This window comes from Sturnus vulgaris, chromosome 5, assembly GCF_052056855.1.
Source record: "Sturnus vulgaris isolate bStuVul1 chromosome 5, bStuVul1.hap1, whole genome shotgun sequence".
Lineage (NCBI taxonomy): Eukaryota > Metazoa > Chordata > Aves > Passeriformes > Sturnidae > Sturnus > Sturnus vulgaris.
In genome coordinates this window covers 48239077-48264915 of record NC_142247.1, presented here as the reverse complement: position 1 = coordinate 48264915, position 25839 = coordinate 48239077, and the positions used below count along the sequence as shown (strand labels likewise).

General features: G+C 40.8%; 2 long non-coding RNA genes across 3 annotated transcripts; both read right to left on the bottom strand.

The window, feature by feature from the left end:
- Positions 1–1922: 1922 nt before the first annotated feature.
- Positions 1923–10930, bottom strand: LOC148223704 (uncharacterized). 2 transcript variants are annotated; one of them, XR_015804190.1, is made up of 4 exons: positions 10583–10930; positions 9343–9450; positions 8757–8881; positions 1923–2844 (listed from the first exon to the last, which is right to left on the bottom strand). It is a non-coding gene; the product is annotated as an uncharacterized LOC148223704 (long non-coding RNA). The 2 variants fall into 2 exon arrangements; XR_015804191.1 differs by having other exon boundaries at positions 8762–8881.
- A 1587-nt stretch (positions 10931–12517) lies between these two features.
- Positions 12518–25540, bottom strand: LOC148223703 (uncharacterized). Its single transcript, XR_015804005.1, has 3 exons — positions 24577–25540; positions 13833–13912; positions 12518–12631 (listed from the first exon to the last, which is right to left on the bottom strand). It is a non-coding gene; the product is annotated as an uncharacterized LOC148223703 (long non-coding RNA).
- Between the last annotated feature and the right edge of the window lie 299 nt (positions 25541–25839).

The following is a 25839-nucleotide window of genomic DNA, read 5'->3' as shown; positions in this document are numbered from 1 at the left end:
GTGGTACTCCTGCATTCTTTCCCTGTGGACAAATCTCTCTCTCACACTCATTAAAAGTCGCTCCCAGAGGGAAAGGAGACCTGTCTCCCTTACAAATACCTGGTCCACACCTGAGTCCTGGGTCAAGGCTCCCAAATTCCTTGCCTCAGTACCATCCAGTTGCACACCTGTACCCATAAGGTCCCAGACCCACAGTAACCAGGTTGTAAAAGGCTCACGGCCCCGTCGTACAATGTCTTTTTGCAGGTTACGGAGACTCTCGTATGACAGGGACTCGGTGATGATCTCAACTTCTGGCTCCCCTGCTGGTTGTGAGGGGCCCCCTTCCTGACCCTTATTATCTAGGTGCCTTGTTTTCATCTTAGACTTCCTAGTTTCCACAGGGGCAACTGCTGCTGCCTGTGAGTGCCCTTGCAGTTCAGCTGGAACCTGGACAGATGTAACATCTGTGGGTCCCACTGCTGCACCACCAGAGTCTCCCTCTTTAAGGCAGGGGGAGGGTTTCTCACCAGCTGGGGAGAGGTACTCCTTCAGCATCTGGCCCATCTCACGTATCTCCTTTGCTAGCACCCCCACCCATTCTGGGTGGTTCCTTTCCGAGGTGGGCTGTGGAGCAGGGTCAAATTCTGGGGTAATATCCCTAGTCTCTGGGATAGGATCAGGCTCTGGGGTAACCTCCCTAGTCTCTGGGACAGGATCAGGCTCTGGGGTAAACTCCCTAGTCTCTGGGGTAGGTATCAGGGTTGTTATCCAAGTCAATCTCCCCTTATCTCTGAATGTTAGATAGAACAGGTTTAACAGGGATATAAGCAACACTAGCCACAATATAATGTCATTAGCATTTAAAGCGGATTGGAACCCCTTGAAGACTGGTGGGGTGAACTTCAAAAAGCGTGTGATGGGTTGAGAAAAAATTTCACCTGCTGCCACTTCCTCACAGTAAGTACCATTATTGAAGTAGCCCCAGAAACACACACTTAGAGTGCGATAGCTCTGAATCCATGTGGCCATCTTCCAGAGAAAATTAAAAATCCATGAATTCCTCAACTCATCAACCCACACAATAAACCAGATAATAGCCACAGTAACCTTGGTTATGAAACTCATGTTTAAAAAAGGGCTTGCAAATGGGAGAGATATAGCAGTGACCACATGGAAGCCAATCCAGGCTAAGCTGGACAGCATGGTGTCACCTACCACAAGCTTGGGTAATTCAAGAACTGTTATCCCCTTTTCTACCCCTCTCTCAATGCCCTCAGGCAATGCCCCTGTTCAGGCACCAAAGTCTGTCTTGGTTTGAAAGACAGGTATGGTCTAAGGAAAGGCAGGAGCCCCTTTTCTGTGATGCAGAGTGCAACCCCCCTCCCTTTTAATTATTTTAGGTCCAATTCAGACGCCTTCAGGCAGGAGATATGGGGATAAGAATAACAGTTCTTTACTGGTATCTAACAAGGCAGAAAACAACAACAGGTATAAAAATTGGCAACAGAACAGAACAGTCTAGCTCCGCTCCAGTCTCTTCTGGCCGCAGGCCGTCTCCCTGCACTCAGTTACCGGTGCTGTGGGGGCAGGGCAGGTCCCGCGCAGTTGAAGAGGGCTGGGTGATGGCGGCGGAGGCCCAGGGGTGAGAGGGATGGGAAAGTGACTCCCCCCACGGTGTCGGTCGTGGTGCTCGGCAGAGTGTCCGGAGATAGTAGGGTGAGATGGGAGAGCAGCAGAGCGATGTCCAAAGGCAGGGAGCGTGGATCTCAGTGCTGGGATGGCAGGGGGAGATGCCAGAGCGGAGCCCAGGCTGTCTTCCCACTCCACGAGCCAAGCGAGAGGGAGAGTCCCCTGCTCCAGACCCCCCATCCCACCTTTCCATTTCCGGTTCCCCCCCCACCTCGCCCTCCACCCACCCCCTACGAGAGAACATTATCTGTCATTTGAAGGTGTAGCCACAATTACTTAGCATAACAATGGGAGGAATTCCACAGAAAGAAAAGGGGAACAATCCAACCCCCAACACCAAGGCATTATGGTAATTTCACAAAATGGGCTTAAATGAGAAGGGAAGGATACACAGCCACAACCCTTTCTCTCTTTCTTACTTTTGGGAGGTGAAAGAGCACTGCCTTAATGCAATTACCATTTCCAAGCCTGGTTCAGTAAACTCAAAGGGTGAAGACCATGAAGACCAAAGTGATATTTCACTGTTAGCTACAATACCTGCTCCTTGCAGATGAATAGTCAGTCAGGAGATGCCAATTCGTCAGTCAGGAGATGCCAATTCATCTCTCAGTCACACATTTCCGGTCAGCAATTTGTCCATCCTGCTCTGCAGTAAACAAACCCAGAGTCTCGTGGGGTGAGCAGCTGCAGAAAAATCCAGACATCTGTGTGCATGCAGTGAGGCTCTGTGCTACAGTCCGTGTTGGACTGCTCTGGGTGGTTCTCCTGGGTGAAGCCTCTGGATTTCTGCAGAATTTATCCTCTGAGTTGGATATACAGTGGGAGGCCACTGCATGTCATATGGTTTTAAAAAGAAGTTTAAAACTCTGTTATTTTAATGTCTCTTCCATTTTTTTTTTAAATTATCCAAAGTTTGTAGCAGGACTCAGGGTCCAACAAAATGCATATCAGACCAGTGGGATAGCAGAAAGGCAGGGAAAACCTGTCCTATGGACATTGATGGAGGTAAATCCAGAGGGAGAGTCTTGGGAATAACTTGAAAGTTTTCACTCAAAGTCCATAGATTTAAATAGAAAAATTTCCAGGTGACAGGCAACCACTCCAGATGTTAGGTATGCTGATGATTTTATCATCTCCAGATGCATCCTGCCCTGTTATCAGCTCTTTCAGAGGCTGAAAATAAGACAACATCAATTTAGTAGTGAACTAATTGCTGATATGCCGAGATTTCTCCACAATAAAATTTCACTATGCCTCTAGAGGTCATTACTCTGCTATTGGTGGCCTTTCAGACCACGTCTCCCATCTGTCTTCTAGGTGGAACAAAATCAGGGAAACCCTAAGAAACAAGGATCATAAACTTCTTTCCTATGTGTTTGTCCTAGACCAGGGCAGAGTGACCTCATAAGAACCTTTAAATTGCTTGAAGATGAGCATAGTGGCAGCTTGTTCTTTCCAAAGTTAGCTGTGCTGAGTTGCTCTTTTTTTCTCTAACAGGAAAAAAGTGTTGCTCATTGACAGTTGTTGTTCATTGTTACTGGTACAAAAACTCATCTCAGAGCTCTGGCAGCTTTTGCAATGTTATCACAATTTTTCATGTAACTGGTATTTGTTTGCATAAGGTAGAACTACAGTAGGAGCAGTGAAGTTTTTAAAGCACAGAGTTCTCTGGTAAATGGGCTCTTTTGGCCTCCTTTACACAGTGTAGTCTCACATAATGAAGTTTTCCTGGCTGCTCAAATATGAACATTTTATATTTAAAAAATAAAGGAAGAACATTTCATTTAGAACTGAATGTGTGGGCTGGTACCCGAGCTGAGAAATAAATCATTGCATTATTGTTGTCATTCTCCTTAGACCCAGGAGATTCAGTGCGTAAGCCGTATCTATAAGTTAACAAATTTTCATATAGAAATATAAGGTAAGATGCTTAAACAACTTTAACACAACAACTGTATAGAAGTATTATTCAAAGCATTATTGATGGAGGAATTATCATTGCCCCAGAAACAGCTCCTTGAAAAATACTTTTCCCTACCCTGGAGGCACAAATATTGAACGTCTTTTATCATAATCAGTGAGGAACAATCACCTTGTATTCTGAATGATCCAATTCTTGTGCCTGTCTCTCATATCAGTCTGGCATAATTACACTTGCAGAGTGACGAAAACACAGCTTTATGAGGTTATTGTCTCTAGAAGTAATTGCTATTTACCCTGGGATATAAAATTTAAATCACATCCTTGCTGACATAGACAACCTCACCCATAATAAGAGACTGCAATCACAAGCAAATAAACAAATCTTATGGTTAGTCAGAGGAACCAAGCCTCCAACTTCAGCTTTGTGTCTCATCTTCATTTCCCAAAACCATTCTAAATACAGAAAAAGGTGTCAAGTTACCAACATGCTGAAAATAGAAGCCCTCAAAGCTCCAAGTCAAAAGAAACTGCAAACTCAATCAAGTGGCCTTGTGATTTCCCTTCCAGCCTAGCCCAACTTGGCCTGGCCTATCCCAAGACAGTGAGAGTTGTGTTTTCTAATACTGCAGGTTTTGTGACTACACTGGGACAGTAGCATAAGTTATAAAAAACAAAGCTGTGTGCAGTAATGGGAGACAATTTTTTTAAATAAAGTGCTTAATAGGGCCAGTGGAGTGATGGAATTATAGCTGGCACAGTTTCTTGCAAGTGTTCATTTTTACAAGCCAAGTGTTTTTGTTAAGACAAATTGTGTCAAAGCAGCATGTTCATCCCACATACTTGTCTATTCCCTGAGGATACGAGGGCTGGCCTTGATATCCAAATGAAGAAAATTTCCATCTCTACACTACCTTGCTGCTTTTAAGAAGTGAAAAAAGGTCGCCACAGAATTCCCAGCAAGTGGGGCCTGTGTGGCTTTCACTTGGGCCAGCAAAAGTCCACATTTGCAGACCTGAAGAGCCCTCTGTGTGCAGCCTGGGGTGTCTAGGCAGTGCAGCTGGAGTCGGTTTGCCAGCAACCTCCCTAGAAGCTGAGGGACACACAGAAATCAAAGACAGCCAGAAGGGACTCAGAGCTTTCAACAGTAACATGAGATTGCCAAGGACACAGCTCTGGATGACACACCTAGGGTTATTTTAGCAAATGAGTGTTTCCACTGCAATGTGGATGCACACAAAGATGCAGCAGCCTCAAGAAAAACAGCGTGATTCAATTATAGCATTATGGATAAGATAGGTGTTATTGAATTGTATAGCTGCATGAGTCACAAGGTAAACTATCCCACATTGCTTATAAAACAGCTTCAACTTCATAATCAATGAGAAACACTTTTCCTATTTCCTATTCTCATTGTAACATAATTTGTATGGTAATAGAGCACTGAGGCCTCAGTCAGACAAGTGACCACACTGTACCAAGTGCTGAACAATCGAGGGATTGTTATGATGCCTTGTTTGTAACGGCTCTTCCGTGAGAACAATTTTATGGACAGTGAAATGCTACAATTAGGACACAGAACCTATCAAATAAGACCCAGGTTAGGAGAAAATAGCCTAAATGTATTTTCATCAAAAGTACAGGAAGAAATAAGGAGTTCTCCTAAAACTTGCCTCACAAAAAGTAGGCATTAATCTCTTGTATCTGTGATGAAGCTGTCCAACATATTTGTGGGATAATAAATTAGCACTCCTCAGTGCAAATCGTAATATATTCTTATGTGCAATAACACAGGCACAGCTGAACTGAAGAACAGCTCAGACAACTGAAGTATTGGCCCTTCCCAGTTTCATCTCTTGTTTTGGAAATCAATTTAGAGACTGACTGATTTTCCTGGTAGGTTACAGGCAGAGAGCTTTCCCCATTGTTGTTTGTTTGGCTGGTTTTTAATTACATCTTTTTGCCTTTCCTTCCTCTTTCTTCAGCACCTCCAGGGCTGCTTGAGCAGAGGGAGGAAAGCAGCATCCTGAGATGTTTCTTACCAAGAAGGGGTCGTGTCTTGGAATTTTGGTTGGATGGTTACATGCAGAAGTTGCTCCTCTGTGTGTGGGTTGCTATTTTTCTTTCTTTATGATAGTCAGACTGTTTTAATCTTTTCAATAGTAATGATGTGTGCAAGGGATTTTTTTTTTTTTTGTCTATTGAAGCAGCTGAATTATAAGGAGAGGGTAAAGGAAATGGCTTTTTAATATAGTTTTTGATAGAATTTCTGTGGTAATAACACTCAGATTGATATGTTTGACAAAGAACATACATACATACATATATATATATAGGGGGAAAAACACAAGTAGACAAGTAGGGCAGGAAAGGTGGCTAAAGAGAGTGATGAATTTAAAATGCCTGGCTTAGTCTGAGAGGGTGGGAATAAGTAAGAGAGAAATTGCAGGTTTGACTGATTTCTTCCCTGGATACCTGACATGAGAAGCAGTGTTGGCTACAGCCCAGCTGATGGGACCATTTCCCAGTTTGACTGCAAGCCAAAGAAGCTCGTCGGGGTTCTGTGCTCCATTTGGTTTGTTGCCACAAACAGAGAATGCAGCAGCCAGCAAACACCCAGCACTGCTGACCTACCTTCTGCAGCTATTTTATGGCTGCATCAGCAGGTGAGAGGTTTTTGGTGTAAATATAGAGAGCTACTGGAACGATGAAATAATATTTTCACTGTTTTGTCACACAAGCATATTTGGAGGCATATGGGTGACATGATCTGGTTACTTCTGCACCTGTTATCTACTAATTTATGCAAAACCTGCTGAAGTGAAGGGTGAGATTAATTTTGCCTAAGTCTAAATGCATCCCAGGTATTCCTCCTGGACTCTTTTCATGCTTGTTGGACAGAATTTGACATTTTTAGTGAACAGATAGTCTTGATCTCCTTTAGTGTCCCCTTGAGTTTAAGTGAATTAGTCAGTGTCTTTTTCTCTCCCTTGACCTCTCAGGGTGGTTAGATAAAGAGCCTAGACATAAATGTCTATGCTGTAAACAACTTAAATGAGATCCCACAAAAGATGTCTGGACCTGGCAGAATCATGATGCATCCATAAGCATCACTCCTGCAGTTAGCGATACCCTTGTCTCCTCAGGTGAATGGTAACAAGAAGTACTTTTCAGGAAGACTTTTCCTAGATCATGGCAATAATACCTATCAAAAAAAGTAGGAGTTTAGTGGGCAGTGCTTTCTAATTACTAGAATAATGCTAATAATACTAAGGCTAAAAATAGTGTACCTTGGCTTGCTGTCTTCTCAGTTTGTGGGGTTATTTTCCTGCAACAAGTTTTATTTAGATCTCCTGTCACTATGAAGTCAGAATTTCAACACTTTGTTTACAGAACTGAAGACACATTTTAAGGAGAAAAACAAACCCACTAACACTCAGAATATAGTTAAATCTCCTGATTTAGCTTGGTTTTATATCTTCTGTAGAGGGCAAATATGGAGAGAGCACCTATGCTGGACTCACGTCCAACTTCATGCAAAAAATATTATTTCTCCAGGTTACCACCTAAAAGAGATACTATTCCAATGTCTTCATTTCCATCTTTAAAGGGAAATTTTGTTCCCTTTCATTGCAAATGTATTTCAGAGATGTTTCAACTCTTTCCTGCCCTTTTTGCTTCCCTAATCATGAAGTCTTGTGGTCTTTTAGGCAGCTGCCAGACATACATGGCAGGAGTAATGAGATATCTTCATGCTTAGTTCAGAATGAATCTCATGAATAAAAGAGGATGTCAGAATTCCAAGTTCTATATGTTGTTCTAAATATCTTTTTCAGAAAGTAAGACTAATTCTGATTATAAGCTTATAATATCTTCAAACTCTATATCACAAGAGTTTTTTCCATCACCAGCAATCCCCCGTTGCAGAAAGGCTTTATGTGGCCAATGTGTGACACGTTGGTGCACACTGCTCTTCTGGATTCACCACATCACACACAATAGGGCCAAGTCCTGTATTAGTTAATTTGCAAGCACATGTTCCATTTAGGCTTGAAAAAGTACCTGACAAAATAATGTTCTGTAATGTCCAGAATGTAATTTTATTCTGTTTTCGTCTGCAAAGTTTTTTCCCCTTTCCCTGAGGTGAGGGGAAGGAACTGCACAAGTGTAACATTCACTTGATTTCTACTTCAGCATTTAGATTGCTGGGTTTTGTCCACCTCACTAAAGGTGTCAATGGGGTCCCCTCTGTTTGATCATTAGAGGGAATGCATGCCCTTATCTGCATCCCACACTTGACTAGAAGTGTAGGCCTCCTCATCAGGCTGGAAGTGATTAATTCAGTAGGAGCATCCTTTTCTTGATGTCAAGGAAAGAAAGGTCAGTGCTAGCAGTTGCTGATTAAGTTTGGCAAAGTGAAGAAAGAAGATTAGTAGGATTGAGCTTTGTCACCTCTTGCTTTTTGGTTCAAGTCTTCAGTGAATAAAAAATCATCTGTGCCTGATTAGAATTCATGTCTGTCAGAACATATTTCAAAGAGACAGTAACTTCTACATGGCTCAGGCTGAGGTAAGTCTGAAAAATTCACCTCTCTTTACAGACAGTACAGCAAAGACAAATGAACATTGATGAGACTGGAAAATTATTGGTCCAGAGGAAGTCAATGAGAAACTTTTCCTGGAGTTTAACTGCAGCAAAGGATACGTAAGGATGCTGTGGATTTTGACTGCCACTTCTCTACTACTTTCCATGAATAGTATATGAAAGTGGTACAGAGAAAGCCTTCTTTAATGATAGCTAGAAAGCCAGGCTTCTTTTTATTTAATTTGATTTTGTCATTACCAGGGAGGTAAGCCCCAGTTATTTCATTCAGGAAATAGCCACATATTTTTTGAAGAGTGTGAGAAGTGTACTAAATCCCTTAAAGAAATAAAGCTTATAAAGGAGGAGGAGAGGGAAATACAAGCAATATTAAGCCTGCAAAGGTCAAGCTCATTTCTCACGACCAGTTTTATTTGAGTAAATTTGGGTACAATATTTTTAGGGCAAATATGATACACAGAAAGAGTGGGCATGGACCCAGCCTAAGATAATCTGCCTGATACTCAAGGGATTTATTAGCAAATTGCACAGCACAAGAGACTGTTGCTGTCATGTTACTGTACCTTACTTTTGTTAGGTATTGACTGATTGCAGTGTCAGTTCATTGCCCCTGAAGAACAGAGAAATTGGAAAAGAGGGACAGCATTCCGCTTTTCTTGAAAGAGATCTCGTTTTCTGTCTGTAGGTTCTAGAAATGTGAACAACAAAAGAAAAAGAAAAAATTAAAAAGAGCCAGACAACATCTTAGTTCAAGTTCTATGTTGAACTTACTAGTTATTTGTACAGTTTTACTTTCAGCAATTATAAAGTGCTGAGAACAAATCCCAGAGGATAAACTACAAAGTATTCCTTATGGAATTCTTAAGCTGACATAGAAGGGCTGCAATATCTCACAAGCTGTACATGTGAGAGTGAATATTATGTATAAAATGTTAAAATGGAAATAGATATTTCAGTGATCTGAGACAATCACTTCTTCCAAGCAAGTCTACAGCTCTGGTGTCACCATGGTGGCTACTCTAATGTAGCCACCACGTCTCTCATCTTAGAGGAGCTGCTGAAGTGATTCCCTTCCATTAGACAGGAAAAAGTAGTCATGTGTCCTAAGTAACAGTGGTGAAGGAAAGAAAGATATTGAGTGCTACTCACATTCATGAAATGCTGGCTTCCATAAAATCATCTGGAAGGTATGTGCTGGGACTACTGTTAATGCTGTCATGATTTTAGCCTGGAGCATTTCTCTGTGCTCCTTGGAACCTGCAAACAGAGCAGAGGTGGGAGCATCTGGCTGCTTCTGCTGACAGTCAAAGCCTGTTTGACCAGCTCTAGGCACAAACGATGTGACCCAAGCAGGCAAAACAGAACAACCTCTGAGAAGTTTGGAAACCAGACTCAGACAAAAGATTCTGAGAGCTAAAACTCTGGGGAAATAATTCCTTTTGTTTTAGCAATTTCTTTACTCTTTTCCCCTGCCTGGGACTGTACTGTTGCACTTTATATCAGTTTGTCTTCCCTGTGTGTATTATAATTCAGTTGTTCACAGACATAACTCAGGTAACCAGGTAGAATGAGTCACTATTCACCATTGGCCATGTCCAAATGCCTGATTCCATCTGTCATTAAACAACAGTTGTGAACAGGAGAGCTGCATGAATATTACCATAAGGTCTTAAAGGTATTTCTTTCTCTTGGAAACAAAAAAAAAGAACTTCATACTGCATTGAAGAAATCTCTACATTTGGAAGCTCACAAAGTCAAAGGTACATGCAGATTACAGAAACAATGAGACAAATTCACAGAAGAATATTCCCATTAGTCTTCTCCCATTCCTTCTCTCTACTGTCTACTCTCTTCCTTGGAAGAACATTGGGCTTCACTCTGAGAAGTCAAAAAGACTTCCTTTCAGAGAACAACAGAAAAAGAGCAAGCAATTCTTGTCCTGAATGGCTCTCTACACTCAGCTGTCTGTGAAAGGATGTGCAACCCTTCACAAGGTTGCAATTACATTACCTTAGAATTCCTGCTTTGAAATAGACATGGCATATTTAAAGATAAACCCAAACTTTGAAGCAGTATCTTTGAAAGTAATCAGTATATTAACAGTGTAACACTGCATTTCCTATACTGAAGTTTTGTAATTCTTCAAGTCCATTTTTCTCAGATGACTTATTTGTCTGCTTTGAGCTGAGAATGTGTACAAGACATAGCAGGGTGGTGGCCTGATGGGAATGCTGATCTCTCAGAGAGCTAACAAGAGTATTTGTATCTGCCTGTCTCTATGACTCATGCACTGATTTTTAGTTATTCCCCTCTGAGGGCCAGAGGCTGCCAGTTCCTGTGTTTTACTGTACATAGAATCTCACTTGCACCCTCGAGAAAGCTTTCTTACCTATACAGCTCTGTTGCCAAAGGTTCCATTTTGGGATTCCACATTGGTTTCAAGGAGATAGTTCATATCTAAGTTCAGTGTTTGCTAAAGCAGCTAGTAAAATGAGGTTTAAAGAGAGAAAGCCTATCTACTCCATCATGATTTGTTGTTGATTCCACTCCTCTACTTCTGCCCCTAGAGATGCTGTCTCAGCACTGCTATCACTGCTTTCTTTGGCAGGTCATATGGTCTCTTCAATGTGTGCAGTCCCCAGCATGGCAAAGTGAAAAGGAAGCAGAGCAGAGGGAGACTTCAAACATCAACCATTTCCTGGTTTTCCTAGTCGAGAAATGTCTGGTTTCAGCGACTGTTTCTGTAAGGCAGAAAAAGAAGCTGGCACAGAAGGTTGTGGTTGGTTCACCCACAGCATCAGGACATAAACATCAGCCAACATACCTTAATATCCTTTCTCTGACAGCCTGATACAATTGTTTTACAGTAAACCCAAAACCAATGCTGAGGAATATTTTGTTTCTGAAGTCTACCTGTTCTTGAAAATAGATCCACTGGGACTGGAAGCTGTACCTGTGGTTTTCATAACTCTTGGGTGATCACTCTTGGAAATCGCTCCTAGGACATACTTCCACAAATTCCTCACACTCATGATTTACCCCAGTATGACAAAGCCTGCCCAGTTCTGAATAAAAGTATAGAAATAGACAAGTTTTATTTACCTGGGAGCGAGTCAGGATAGAGGTTACTTTTAGTAACTTTCAGCTTTCCAAAATCTACATGGTCTGGTCTCAGTTAGTCCTAAGAAAACATTTCCATTGATAATTCTATGTACCTATGACTTTTTCCTGGCAGTTCTTTGCTTTTCTAATCCTTTTCTGCAGTGGTAAAAAGCATTTGATCTGCTACTTATTTTAGGAGTTTGGTGCATACACAAAGAGAATATGATGTAAATCAGCACAGGATGCTGTTTTCCCAGATGAATAGCCCTATGTAAATGTAAGGAATCAATACAATATTTGTTAATCTAGTTTATTCATGTGGTAAAGCATCTTGAACCCTACAATTTTATTTTAAAGACTAAAGAAAGGCACCACTTTTGAGGTGAACTTTCACTTGATTCCACTTCTTTCACAAATAAATTCCATTTAAAAGAATCTCATGAAGAAGTTTCTAGTTTGAGCCCATTCAGCTGTAGACGCCTTGTCATGCAAAGTTTTAGGTAACAGTAAAACATAAATTTTCATTATTGCTACACTTATACCTAGTTTGACTTCCAGTATAAGCTTTAAAGCAAGCACCAAGCAATTTATTGGGATGACACCAGCAATATAAATGAACCTTAAGTGAGATATTGTTTATCAGCTGCTAACAGCATATATCCATTTTTAATCTCAGAAATTATGTAGGTAAAACATTTCACATGCTTAAGAAGCTTTTAGGAAGCCTATCCAGCATGTATAAGGAATAAAAAAAATCACTGAATTTAAAATAGAAGAAAAAAATAATGTCCTATGAAAATGTAACTTGCTTAAAGGATTTTTTTTTCTGTTTAAAGTGGTTTTACATTCCACAGATTATGGAGTTTTTTAAACAGGAAAGGAACATGTTTTCTTGGACTTTTTGGCAATTCCCTGAAAGTGAATTCAAAACATAAATATCTGAACACTTCAGTGTTGCCAGCCAGATAAATAAGCATTGCAGCAGGATGCAAAACCTGCAGATTTATTCTCCCAAGTTTGTGGCTGTCTTCCACAGAATAAACATGGAGAAATTGCTTCTACAGGTGTCTCACAGAATTCCTGCTGTCCCAGCCCCCTTGCCTGTGGAAAACACTCCACACCACAGCCCAGGCTCAGACCACTGCTGTGGGCAGGATTGCAAAGGTTTTTGCAGGGTAAAACAGTGTCAGCCAGTACAACCAGCAAGGCGGAAGGAATACTCACCTCCCCATTATCCCACTCGTTATCTGAGCACATAACAAGGCTCCAGATATCCAGGACAGCACCAAGGACCTTGATCATTCATAGCCTAGGTGACAAAAGCAGTAGCCTTTTCCTTGGGATGGTGAAAAATCACAGAAAATTAGAGCTGTGAGAGACTTCAGTCTAATAACCAGTTTATTCAGCTGCTCTAAGGCAAGATCTACTGGACTGCCCCAAAAATTACAAGATGTTCATGTACTATTAAAAGATATCAGTAACAGGTACACCACAACAACCAGACAATTTATTCCTATGTTTTACTGTACTTTTAGCTGCAATTATTACCAATGCATTCTGCCGGAAGCTTTATCACCATCTTTCTCAGGGCAATCAAAGTTAAATTTAAACAGGCTTGTTAAGAAATTCCACTAATTGTCAGGAAACATAATTTCATTTCCGTTTTATCACTTCTGGAAAATTTTAACTCTATTTGAGCAGGGCATGGAGATACCAGAAGGTTCTGATGAGTTCCTCAGAGGTCTTTTTCTTTTTTCTTGTTTGGAAAGATATTTTCCTTAAAAAGCACCAGAAGTATTAGGCTGCCACTCTAAGTTAATAGTCTCAGTTATTTATTGATAAATAATTCATAGAAAAAATACTGGAGAATTAAATCCTTGTTGTTTCCTGTTTTCTGGATATATTCCACCTGGAATCCAAAGGGTAGCCACCCTTACTGGGGAGGATGTATTTGTTCAATAGTACAATATATTTTACCTAAATAGTAGAACTGCGGAGAAAATTAAGGTGGTGTTTGGGTTAACCATGCAATGAAGGTGCATTTAGTGCAATCTCTGATATTACTGTACTTTATGAGAACCATTCAAATGAATTAATGCCTTAGAGTAATAATCTTGGTTTATATCTGCTTTTATATCATATATTTTCTATAATTCATTAATTTCTCCCTATTAAAAAAGATAATATTTGACTTTATAACTGTAAAACCCTATAAAATGTGGCTTTATAAAAGGAGACAGAAGGCAATAATCAACACAAAAGAGACAATTCCAGGGGGCAGAGTGATCCCACCCTGTGACTGTGGTGCTTTGCAGAGGCAATAGATGAAGCAATGCCTTCCTGCAGGTTGTCATTAAAAAAGAAGTACCAAAGCATGTCTAAGAACAGTGCACTTCATTTCCCTTCAAACACCCCTTTGCAATTTAATATATTATTATTTTAAGCATCCACCTCTTGCATTGGGAAAGTTGTTGATTCCCACTGCAGAGATAAGGAGGAACACAAAGAAGAGAAGGAAAATCAAGCAAAAATGCTACCTGTTGGGATTTTCTATGGCCAATGAAATAATTAGCAGCACAGCTGTTTGCAACCAGTTGGAACGAGTTTGCAGTGACCCCTGCAATCAGAAGTAGAAACAAGGAAGTCAGGAAAGGGAGAGAAACTAGAGCTGTCAGAGGAAAATAATTTGGTTGGCTCTACCCCTTTCCACTAAGCTGTCAAGTAAGCACATCTTATGCTTCCCAGCCAACCATGCAGGCTGCAGGAAAAGAATGGTTTGGCAACTTTCTATATTCCCTCATCAAAATCTTTATCTTCCAAATAACATGTTTGCTGCAGAAGCCACGAGAAGGGAACAGAGAAAACAGCTGGTTAGAAACTGAGGCTGTTGGAAACCACCTGTTTGAAAATGTGCATGCACACACTTCCTCATTTTTTATTCGCATGAAAAAAACATTCATTGCCACTGGAACTTTCAGCTGACACATCCTGTGGTTAGTTTCCTGGGCTAAAAGGGTAAGGGAGTCAACATGTTCTTTATCAGTGAACATGGTGAATAAATCCTGTATTCTGAGGAGGAAAACTTGGTTGAAACAGTAAAGCTTTAGGGATATAATGTTTATTAGAGCAATGAAGTGATAGCAACCAGTGAAAAGCACAATTCTTTATGTACTTTGCTTTGAACTACAATCAAGCCAATACACCAAGGTGGTGTTTGCCATGCTGTGTGCTGCCTTCCAGGAGCTGCCTTACTCTGTAAGACAAAGAACCAATCTCCGGAATCATAGAATTAACAGAACAGGGCATTTTTAATGGTGTAAGAAACACAGAACAAGTAAAAAAGCAGCATCTTGTTCATTTAAGTAAACACTTATAAAGATCACTTTTCAGCATGAAAGCAAATCTTTCCACAGAACAGCAAGAATTGAGTGGGTTGGGAGAGATGACAGGTAAGGGTGACAGGCAGTTGTGACAGCAGGGAATGTGCGGCAGTGTGTACTTTTTCCTAGGAACTGAACAGGAACTAACATTTCCTTCAGTGCATCACTGAATGAGCCATAGATTCATTTGTAAAATCGTCTGAGTATTTGAATTTGAGCATCTTTGGCTTCAACTGAAACACACTTGAAGAGGAAGAAAACTAACAGCAAAGATGTTCAGTCTACTGGATGAGTTATGTCCATTTTGAGGTTCATATTAATTTTGTTTCCTTTGCTACCCTTTGTACTGATCCTGCTTGATATTAAAAATACCCAACACCAGAAAAATCCAGTCCTTTCCACTGTGGCTTTGGCATGTGAAAATTCCCTCTAGAGACAGCTATGAGATATGGAATTTCTGATCTCAGCACTTGCCTAGGGAGAGGCAGAGGAATATGTCTGTCCTCAGTGGTGACCAAAAGGAGATGAAAAAAGAGGGGATGGTGACTGTGATTTGAATATTTGTGATATTTCTGCCCTCCAGAAATAAAAGCCCAAAACTTTTGTTTACTTATTCTATTTCTATTCTAGTGAAGATGTGAAGAAAGATGATAAAAATGTAAACTGGTAAATAATTCAGAAAAACACTTCTAGACTTAAGAGATAGAATTTATATAGTTTTAAGAGAAAAAAGAAAAAAAAGGAAAAACTGTAATAATATAATCTGTTTCCTACCATCTCTCCTGTAACAGTTTTTGTTGAGGCTGAAACAAGCACATCCTTACAAAAATCTCTGTGCCCTTGATTTTAGTATCTCTAGTTTACAGGGTGTCTACTCCAATCAACAGATAGATTATTCAAATGACCAATCATTCCCATGGTTAGAGTGCTCTTCTCATCAAATTCTGGTTTCCACAATGAAATCTTAATCTATGGTGTGGCAGTTTGGCAGTATTTGGAGATATTTGCAGTACTGTCACAATGATGTTGGTTAATATTCATTATGCTCCTGACTGGAAGAAATCTAAGAGAGAAATGAGCGAGCAGTTTCTAAAAAGTCAGTTTGAGCCAAAGCTCAAAGAAGTTCTGGGGGGAAAAAGATGAAATGCTGATGATTAACTAACAAATCAAAGTGACATTCCAGTTTGCTTTATAAGAACAAAATAACTGATGCTGAGAGGCTGCCTGTAACTCTGGGTACCCGCCATCAATCTAAGAAGAAAGGTGCCTACCAGCCTCAGGAACAGCAGCTCAAATCCAAAGGGCACAAGTCTCTTTGCCCTGAAGTTGGCTGTCCAGGGAACATGCCCTACCTTCCTTGGTATGCCGAATATCTGGATAGCTGACCACTTACAGCACCTGACCTAGGCTAGAGGGAGTAATGAAACAGTTCCTGTTCTGCTTCCAGAAATGGGTGAAACAAAAGAGCATCTCTGAATTTCAGATTAATTTTAAAAAATAAATAAATTACTAAGTAGGTAATCTAATGGTCATATTTTGAACTGCCTCATAACCATTCCATAAAGTGAAATCTTAATAAAAAACCCAGGCCACTATATTAAACTTCTGTCTATATTGTGTTAGATTTTGCAGTTCAGGAAAAAAAAACCAAAAACAAAAAGAAAAAGAAAAACAAACAACCAAAAATACCAGAAAAAAAACATGGTGAGAGGTTGGAACTAGATGATCTCTAAGATGCCGTCCAACCTACACCATTCTGTGATTTGATTCTATGATGATTCTGTGAAAAACAACAGTTGAAAACACAATCAAAGTGTATATCAAGACTCAGAACATTAGAAGACAAAATAAAGCCTCTACTTTTTGTTATAAAATACTTGAAAAAAAAGGAAAAAGACAAAGTGCCCTGACTCGTGCCCATCAGGGGTGAGACAGAGCAAACAACATCCCAGAGTGACTATATATTTAATGTTTGAGACAGGACATATTTCTAAGCTACAAAAGAACATCAGAGATTTTCAGAAGCATCTAATGGCCCTAAAAGTATCCATGAATTTCCTACAATGGAGACATTCTTCACCAGGAAGAATTGCCTCAGCTTAATAAATTAATACCAGATGACTTGGAGCAAATTGAGAAACTGAACCAGTGAAAAACTACCCAGATGAGATGATATTTATTCAGGAGCTTAAAGCACTTCAGGTATAGAGCTGCCATGACATGTGATCTATGGTTTAGCATCGAAAAAGTGCTAGAGGAATGAAAGGTGGCAGTATGGCATCAACCTTAAAGAGAGGCTCCCTGCCACTGGTGGAAATCACGGAAAAAATTTCCCACCAAAGAAGAGAATGAAAAGTAAATATTATCTGTATGATCTATGTATCCCCGTTCACTTTGTCCAGGGAAGACATCTACATCATCCATCACATGGACACAATCAATGCTCAAGTGAGGAGTTTGTCATCTTCCAAAAAAGGTGGCAACAGTGCTCCTTATTGAAAGTTCTTCAGCCCTCTCATTTTGGGACGAAGGATTCCCTCAAAGACTGATAATGGTTTAAGAAGTAGGAAATAGAACTATACACAGTGGAAAGGCAGTTATCATGATGCTCCCAGGTTCAGTGCTGGGATCTTTATTCTTTAACATATCAATGAATTACATGAAATAGGCTAAAAAGTCACATAATGGAGTTTTCAGATGAAACAACAATTTCTGGATACTGATATCATGTGTGGCCTTCAGCTCTAGCTACTGTGAACTGCTGCAGAAGGATTGCATGATGTTGACTGAACAAACAATAAAATGGACAATAAAACTCAAGAACAATGACTGTAAAGTAATGCACATGTGCAAATCTAAAACAACCCTCCACAACTCCCAGACAGACTTTTTCATAAATTTTAAATGAGATATTTTCATTCAGGACAGAGCTCTTCCACCCACTGTACATGCTGCTCTGGGAAGACTAGCTGGATTTTCCAGTAGGTGTCAAACAGGCAAAAATAGAAGGTTTAGCCAAATAAATGCCTCACTGCTGAAACAACTTGGAAGCCTTACTCCCCCCTGGTCCCTCCTTCTTAGTTCTTTACTTCATTCCTATCTAGCCTTCCCTACTCTTTTCTCCCACATCCACTGATCCCAAGTGTGTGACCCGTCTGTCTGGTGCTGTGACCCAACAGACCAGGAGGCAAGCCATCTCCACTCACCAGTGACAAAAGCACTTCTTTTTGTTATTATTTAAGTGCCCTTCCTGCTATTGCAGTAAATTGGCTTACTGTGTGTCTGGAGGAGCACCAGCAATGCACAGGCAATCTGGGGTTCATGAAGCCAGGAACTGGGGGTGCAGAAGCTGAAAAGAAGGAGAGGACCTTTCCCTCTTGGCAGCAGTAAGCTTTTATCTTGGTTTAAGCTGAATTATGAAATCATAAGCTGGTACTCATTTCTAAGCATCTGCTCCTGGCCCTGGACAGCAAATTACCTAAATTAATCTTTATTCTAATCCTGCACTGGAATACACTCAATGAATCAGTCTTGGAAACCAATATGGATAGTTACCTTCAAACAGTGTAGATAATTATGTGAACAATGTCCCAGAAATTCAATAGCCTTCTCCCATTAAGTCATCCTTAAGTTCTCTTAGCACTTCTCCCTGTTTAGCAAATAATGAGGAAATTGAACTACAGAAGCCTACTATAAATTTTATACATATGCATATACATATGCACAGGTTTTTTGACTCTCACAATTTGTTCCTTGCTTTAAGATGGAATACATCCATCTTTATCAGAGTTTTCTTTTTCTGAGCACAGAAATAAATATGTTGCTGTATTCCCAGCGGAAATGTTATAGCTGAACTCATAGAGACATTTTGGAAATGATTTCACCATTATTGTGAAATCCCATGTGTTGCAAAACTTGTCAAAGAATGAAATGCTTAAGGGATTAATTACAGGCTCTGAGTCATAGTTTCATAAAGCTACCACAAAACGGAATCCAAGGAGCACTCAGAGATGAAACCATTCTAAGGTTTGAAATCTTACAGAGTGAGATGACTCTACCTGGAGACAGCCTTTATGCCTCTGCCTGATGTATCAAATCCAAGTTTGGAAATATGGGGGCCAATCAGTCAAAAAGATCCTCAACTTGGGATGAAGACAAGGTCAGCAAAAGAATATGTCATTCACAGACATTACCCACTCTTTCTTCAGGACATACAAATGCAGCAAAAAACTGCATAATCCTGAATATTTAAACTGAAGAAAGCCCAAGAGATAAAGAGTCTCTGCTCATTTTTCTAAGAATAACGCATCTTGAGCTACTGCTACTGTGATAGTGAAATTCAGGGGGTCCATGCACAAGGATAAAGAAGCACAAGAAATGTGAATATATCCAACACCAAGACTTTCGAGAGCTTGTTCTCTAAATAAAAATGAAACATTTAGCAGGAGTACTAGCTCATCAGTTACTAATCAACACATTTTAAAGACAATCAAGTTTTGCCCACAATACCAATATGGGCTTTAGTATGTTTATGCTTGTGTGGGATTCTTTTTTTTTTTCCTCTGGAATTGCTATATCCATACTGATCAAAACACCTAGAAGCTTTATGCGTATTCTTGCTGGTATATCCTGGCAAAGAACTGGTCCAAACCATCTTAAGTTCTGCCACACTTCTCTTCCAGCAGCAGGTCTGTATCTGGGTTAAGTGCAAATATAGCCAGGCCTATATACAGTGCTTGATTTTTGTGTGAACAGGAGGCCAGTGAAGCCAGAATACCAGCCCGCTCTTGTTGGGAAGATGCTGGAATTTAAATGAGCATTACAATCCACTGTGGTAACCCTTAGGAAAATAGCCATAGGCAGCTAACAGATTGGTTAAACATGCTTCACCTTCCTGGCCTAAGTGGAACTATGGGAGTGCATTAATATAAACATTTGCATTTAATATATTACCTCATCCTAGAAAAAATGGTCATGAATAAATACAAACCCAAGCACAAATTTTATTAATCTAGTTTATAGTGAGAAAAACACATGATATCCTCAGCCTGCAGGAGGCCAGGCAGCTAGCTTGTGAAGCCATGACAAATTGCTGCTACAAAACATGAGGGAGGGAGCTCAGGAACAGGACCTGGTGCACATCCTAGAGCTGAGATGGTGCAGCTCTGCTCTGGCTTCCACCTTCACTTTGACCTTGGACAAAATGCTGCCTCTCTCCAAGTTTTGTTTTCTCTCCTGATTTCTGTTTCCCTTCACTATGTCAGGCATATGATCCGTGATGCAGAAATTTGGCTGAAAGATTACCCTGAAAGTCCATTTGGAAACTGAACTAAATGGAACTAAAAAGTAAATTCTAGCTCTGAGATTCAAAACCATACAACACCTAGGATAAACCCAGCTTTAAATACTCTTGTCAAAGAGAACAGTTTTCCTAGCCATATAGCACTGCTTAAGAGAGGCAACTGTTTGAAATCTCACTTTGCAGTTAATTCTCAATTTGATGAGACTTCACAAATTTGAACTTTAAAAAAGGGCATCTTTGTAATCTGGTAGTTCAGCATATGGGTGCTGGGGGAAGGAAAGCTATTTTGCATGTCTATAAAAGCTGATACCAGAAGCTGACAGTAATGAAATGTGTTTCTAAACAGAGTAGAAGCTGTTGGTCTGATGGTAGGTTGTGTGGTGAGCAGGGGGAATATCCAGAAGTGAGTAGGAGGACTCAGCCTGGCTTCAGCACTGAGATAATCACAACTGATGTGAAGCAGGAGTGATCAAAGGCTGACACCAGCCAAGAGCTGGAGAGAAAGTGTTGTCCATTGATATAAAAACCATTTCTTCTTTATTCCCAACATCTCAAGGGACATACAATAATAACTTTTTTTTAATGGCTTATGGAAGGCTGGGGTGAAAGAATGATCCTCTATGTGGTTTTTGACAGTAGCATTGTTGTAACTTGGGTGGCCAGAGAAAGTGAAGCTTGGAGCAGAGCTAACATCATTCATCAGAGCAGATATAAAACATTTTAAAGCACTGAGTCACCTGCAGAGTCTCAGAACCTGACAGCATACCTGAATTTTCCAAATATATCAGCAAGGCTAGTAAAAAATGTTGATTCTCCCTAGAGATCTTGCTTTTCTGAAAATATTGTTCTATACTTTTCTACTACAACAAGTTACAACACAAATTGTGCAAAAAATGAGGTCTGGGGAAGTCCTTGTACCTGACTGAATAGAACAAGGGAAAGAGAAAAACTGCTGATGGACACATCAACTTTTCTTTACTTAGTAATGTTTAAGGGACACATCTTTTAGAGTTTAGATCCCTCATCTATTACTGGATTCAGTGGATGTGACCCAAGTTAGACAGAAAGAATAGTTATGCTTAGTATAAAGCAGACATTAATTTCAGAAGGAAATGCATTCTTAAATGAAATGAGAGGCCCCAGTCAGTGCTAAGTGAAGTAACTGCTCATTTTGGGTGTCAGTGGAGTTATGGCAGTTGGTCAGACAAATGTGATTCTTCTCACTTCTCCAGCCACTACCTTATAAAACTGATTCAGGAATACAGTGATTAATAGTAGCAGCAGTCATTTAAACTCTTCTATGACAGCAGCCACACAGCATTTACCATGCTGGCTGAATGATTTCCCACTGGGGCAGGAAACCTAATGACTGAGATCAGAAAGTGAACCTAGGAACACTAGAAAGCCAACATGGGGAAGGAAAATAAGGAAATGAAAATGAAGGAAAATAAAAAGTAAAAAGTAAATAATTAGTAAAAAACCAATCAAAATTAATTTGCCTGTTTTATTACCTGCTGATTCCACTTCTTTCCAATCAATGAAGGAGGCCACATGCCAAGCCAGGGTAGATGTATTGTACTCAGGAGTATGTTTATTCCTTTGATCACAGCCTCTCTCACTGTTGGAATGCATGCTATGAGGCTGGGTCTGACAAACCTCTGAAAAACACTTCCCTAGATGAGCACTATTTGACAAGACACCAAACTCAGTTCTCCTTTATGATTGATTTTCCTTTAACCTCTGTCATCTTTGAAATAAGTATCAGAATAGCAAAAGTCACTTGCTAATGTCAAGCACCTTCTGAAAGTGGACTCTACTGGCTTTTCAAAATAGTCTTAATCTCTGAAAACTGCTTTCAAAAACTGCAGTAAAACAGCCAGCCATCCATTCTCAGCTCTTGTCACAGGAACTCAGAGAGATACACAACCATGCTGACGTGTTGAAAGACAGTTCAATTCCAGAGAAGGCTTTTTGCATGCAAAACTTGCTCTGTTTTTGCTGTCTCAATTAAAGCCTACTTCTATTTTCTTAAGTGTTTTGTGTGTGTGTGCCCATGTGTGTCTTACAATAGCATTTGCTTGAAACAGGCACAGGAGAAAAGAGGTCTCAAGCAGAAGACTGGAAAAATGCCCCTGAGCACACCCACCCTTTTTGCTCCAAAAGGCAAACTTCTTAACAGTGTGGTCATTGCCAGGAAAAGATCATATTTTAAGACTTGGTATTTTTTGTACCTTAAAATAAGGAGATTTATAAGCTTTTATATCCTGATTTCATCCAGTTTCTGTTCCCTCTCTTCTGGTTGTGCCTTTTCTGCTGTTCTTATGCCTACTCCTCCTCCTCCTCCTTTTCATTCTATTTTGTGACTATTTTCTCTGGATCTCTTAAATTGTATCTTTTTCTAAAATATTCTGAAAATAATTTATTCTGAGAATAAAATGTCTAAAATTTTATGTTCTATGCTTTAGATTAGTTATTCATGGTGGCACAGATGATGTCAAAATGTCTGGTTTAAAGACATGGGGATAGGTGGAAGAGTTGTCAAAAATTATTGGCAAAACAATCCCAGTGTTCAGTATCAGGAAGGAGGCTGCTCCAAAGAAGCAAGAATTGCCATCATTTTAAGGAACAACTGACATTGTATTTTTGGTAAGAAAAGGATCCACAACTGTCATAGGACAACTGCACTAATTTCAAAGCAAGCCAAAAGCGGAATAATTTTAATTTAGCCCACAAAAAATGCATTTCAGAATCACCTTCACTGTGCACAACCCATATGTGTTATGTTTCTTCCCTGAAAAAAATACAAGTGGTCTATTATCAGCAAAGGCAGCAGCAGAGCTGGGAGAGGAGCACTGGCAGGACTGGAGAAGGCAGTGTGTAGCTGAACACATTTGCTTGCTCTTCAGTGAGCCTGGCCAGGACTTGTACAGCTTTTGGGACTAGCAGCCTGAAGGCTCCCCAAAGTTGCAACAACAAAGCTGTTCTGTGCTTATTTAAGCAAAACTCTTCCTCTGAGGCAGAGTCTGAGAGCTCCCCATGGGAAACTTATTTACACATTTTTGAGTGATACCTCACTTGGTTATGCAAACACTCATCAGGACTGTCAATCCTGGAGCTAGTCTAAATATGTGATCTTTCCATGGTTTCTTAGCTTCTTCCCAGTTACAGGCAGAGAAAAATTCCAACCAATAAACGCTTTTAAATGCAAGTCTTTTTTTTTTTTTTTTTTTTTTTGTGCTGCTGAAGGAGAAAGAGGAGCAAGATGAGCCTTAAGTTTTTATCCATCTGGTGGTGAAGTTTGTGACTGTTTTTAGCTCTTGGACCACAGACCATAGGCTTTGAAGACTTGCAGGCCCACACAGCTCTCTTTGAAAACTGAAGAGAAAAAAAATAAGTTCTTTCTCCTAGCTAACAAGGCTGTTTTGGGTCATTAAAGCAGGGAAAATCTATAAGAGCAAAAATCTAGTTGAGTTAAGGTTTGGGGAATCAATTGAGATACTTTTAATATCGAGTGGTATGGAATGGAAAGACAATGTATCCTTTAAAGCACAGGACTCAGATGTTACAGGAAACACATGTACTGGACATCTGTGCCACACATACCTTAAGTTGCATTGGGCTGGGGGACTGACACAAAAGTCTAGGATTTATAGGAGAGGAGATGCATGGGGCAAGAGAGCAGTCGTGGGAGTTTATCAGCAGCAGTATCGTGAGAGATGCACTTCTGGGATAAGCACAGGACCAAGTTCTCCCCGCCCCCCACCTTTGCAGGAGCAAATTTTTAACAAAATTCTATTTTCTTTTGTGACTAAAACGGAAACTGGACAGCTGTGATTCAGATGCTGGCTCAGAGACAGGGTTCACAGCCATGAGTGCTGTGGTTCCCAGTGCTGCAGCAGCACAGAGTGTCTGGCCACAGCAAGGACAGGCAGTAACTGCACAACACCACGAGAGCGCACCAGCTGCTGCTGTGTGCACATATGAGGTTTCTGGGGTAGAGTTCTTCTGATGAAAACCTTCAGTAGCTCTAAAATGCTGAAGGGGTTACACAGACGCTCTGTGGGGTTGTGCAAACACCCCTATGGACCTTGCTGGTAGTGTTTTCCCGTGGAAGCAGATTTCCTCTTGTACTTCAGAGCACAGGTGGAGAACAAGGAGCCCTGCACGAAGCCATTAGCATTCAGAGCTGAGCCCTACACTGCTCTGCAGTTGAGAGAGGAAGGTCACACACCTCTCATATTGCTGATGACTCGTTTTCCACAGGGATGCCACTGTTGATGAATTACTCAGTACCACTGTCCAAACCCCTAGGCTGGATCTCCCTAGTCTGGGGCTGTTTCTCTCCCCGTGACTGTGCAGCCCCTGGGACCTAGGGCTGGGAAGCTGAAGGAATGATCAGATTACTGCAAGGCAAGGCAGGGGAGAGCAGGTGGAATTGCAAACAGGCACAGGGAGGAGGCAGAAAGACCTGAGCAAGTAGCTGTTGTTTCCAGCTACTAGCACGGTCAAATTATTCTGTTCAAGTACAAAATTACAGCTAAAGCAGAATGTGTCCCAGGGAACCCATTATTGGAGAAAAGAGGAATTGGCACCAGCTACCTGCAAGCACTTCTGTGAGGGAAGCGAGGGCTGGCTGGTGACAGACTTCACATGGTGACCTGGCTGGAGAGATGGACAGAGAACACCAGGGACAGTGTGGAGCAGGCCTGCAAAAAAAATAAAAGAGAAAAGAAAGAAGAAGGCAAAGAGACCAAAAGGGAGGGGTGGGAAAAGGAGTAAAACCACTTCAAAATCCAAAGTGTCTGTTCATCCACTGGGTACATCGCCTTCTGTCTGTACATACCCAGCTCTCACCCAAGAGGTAGAGCAAGATAAGGCCCAGCCCTGTCCTTGGCAAATCACTTCATTTAGTTTTGTGTCGTCTGCTAGCTGGCGATGTCTGCTGGCTGTTCTTTTACCATGGGTCTTGTTTGCCTGATTAGGCTATAAATTTTGAGGTGCTCGTGCACCATGTCTGGCAACAGTCATGGTCCCTCTGCCTCCAGATGAGCCCCCAGGAGCTGCTATAACCCATCAGTGCATGTGCTGCATTGAATGTTCTGGTGCCCTTTAGCTGCAGCAGCAGCAAGTCCAGCAGCATCCAGTGGGATGTTGCTGGGGCTGAGGATCCTCTGAAGCTATTAATACCAAAGCAGAGGAGAAAACATGTTTAGGAGTAAGTGAATAGTGTTTCATCTTCATGAGTTCTTAGCAGGGAAGGGAAGAAGAATGAACAAGCAGATAAACAGCAACTGATATGAACAAGGTACCATGATCTACCGAGGACATGCAGATCTAGGCCCAGAAAATTGGAGTACAAAAAATCAGCTTTTTGATGCTCTCAGAGCAGACCTCTGAAGTAGGCGCTCACATTTCTTGCACAGGCTTTGGTGAGCTCAGTAGCTCTCTGTATTTCTTTTCTTTTAGAGGCACTATAATGAGGTCAGCATCGTTACTCCAAGTTTACAGATGAGGAAACTGAGGCAAAAGGAGGAGAGGTGAGTGAGCCAAATATGAAGCCTGATCCAGTTACCAGCTTGCTCAAGCTCCTTTTATTATCTCTTGCAAAGAAAAGAGAGCATCATGCCGTCCAGAAGTACACACAACCCAAACTTATTAGTTGGTTCGTCAGCAGCAAACACTGCAATGTCATCAGTTACTGCTTATCCTTTCTGAAAGTTATGGTTTGAAGGGATGGGTAAAATGTTTTCCAAAATCAACAGAGTGCACTAAGAAAGTAAAAAAGAAAATAAGATCTCCTACACACAAATTTCTCATCAGAGACAGAGCTAGTGTTTCCATATGAGCGGAGAAGGGGCAGAG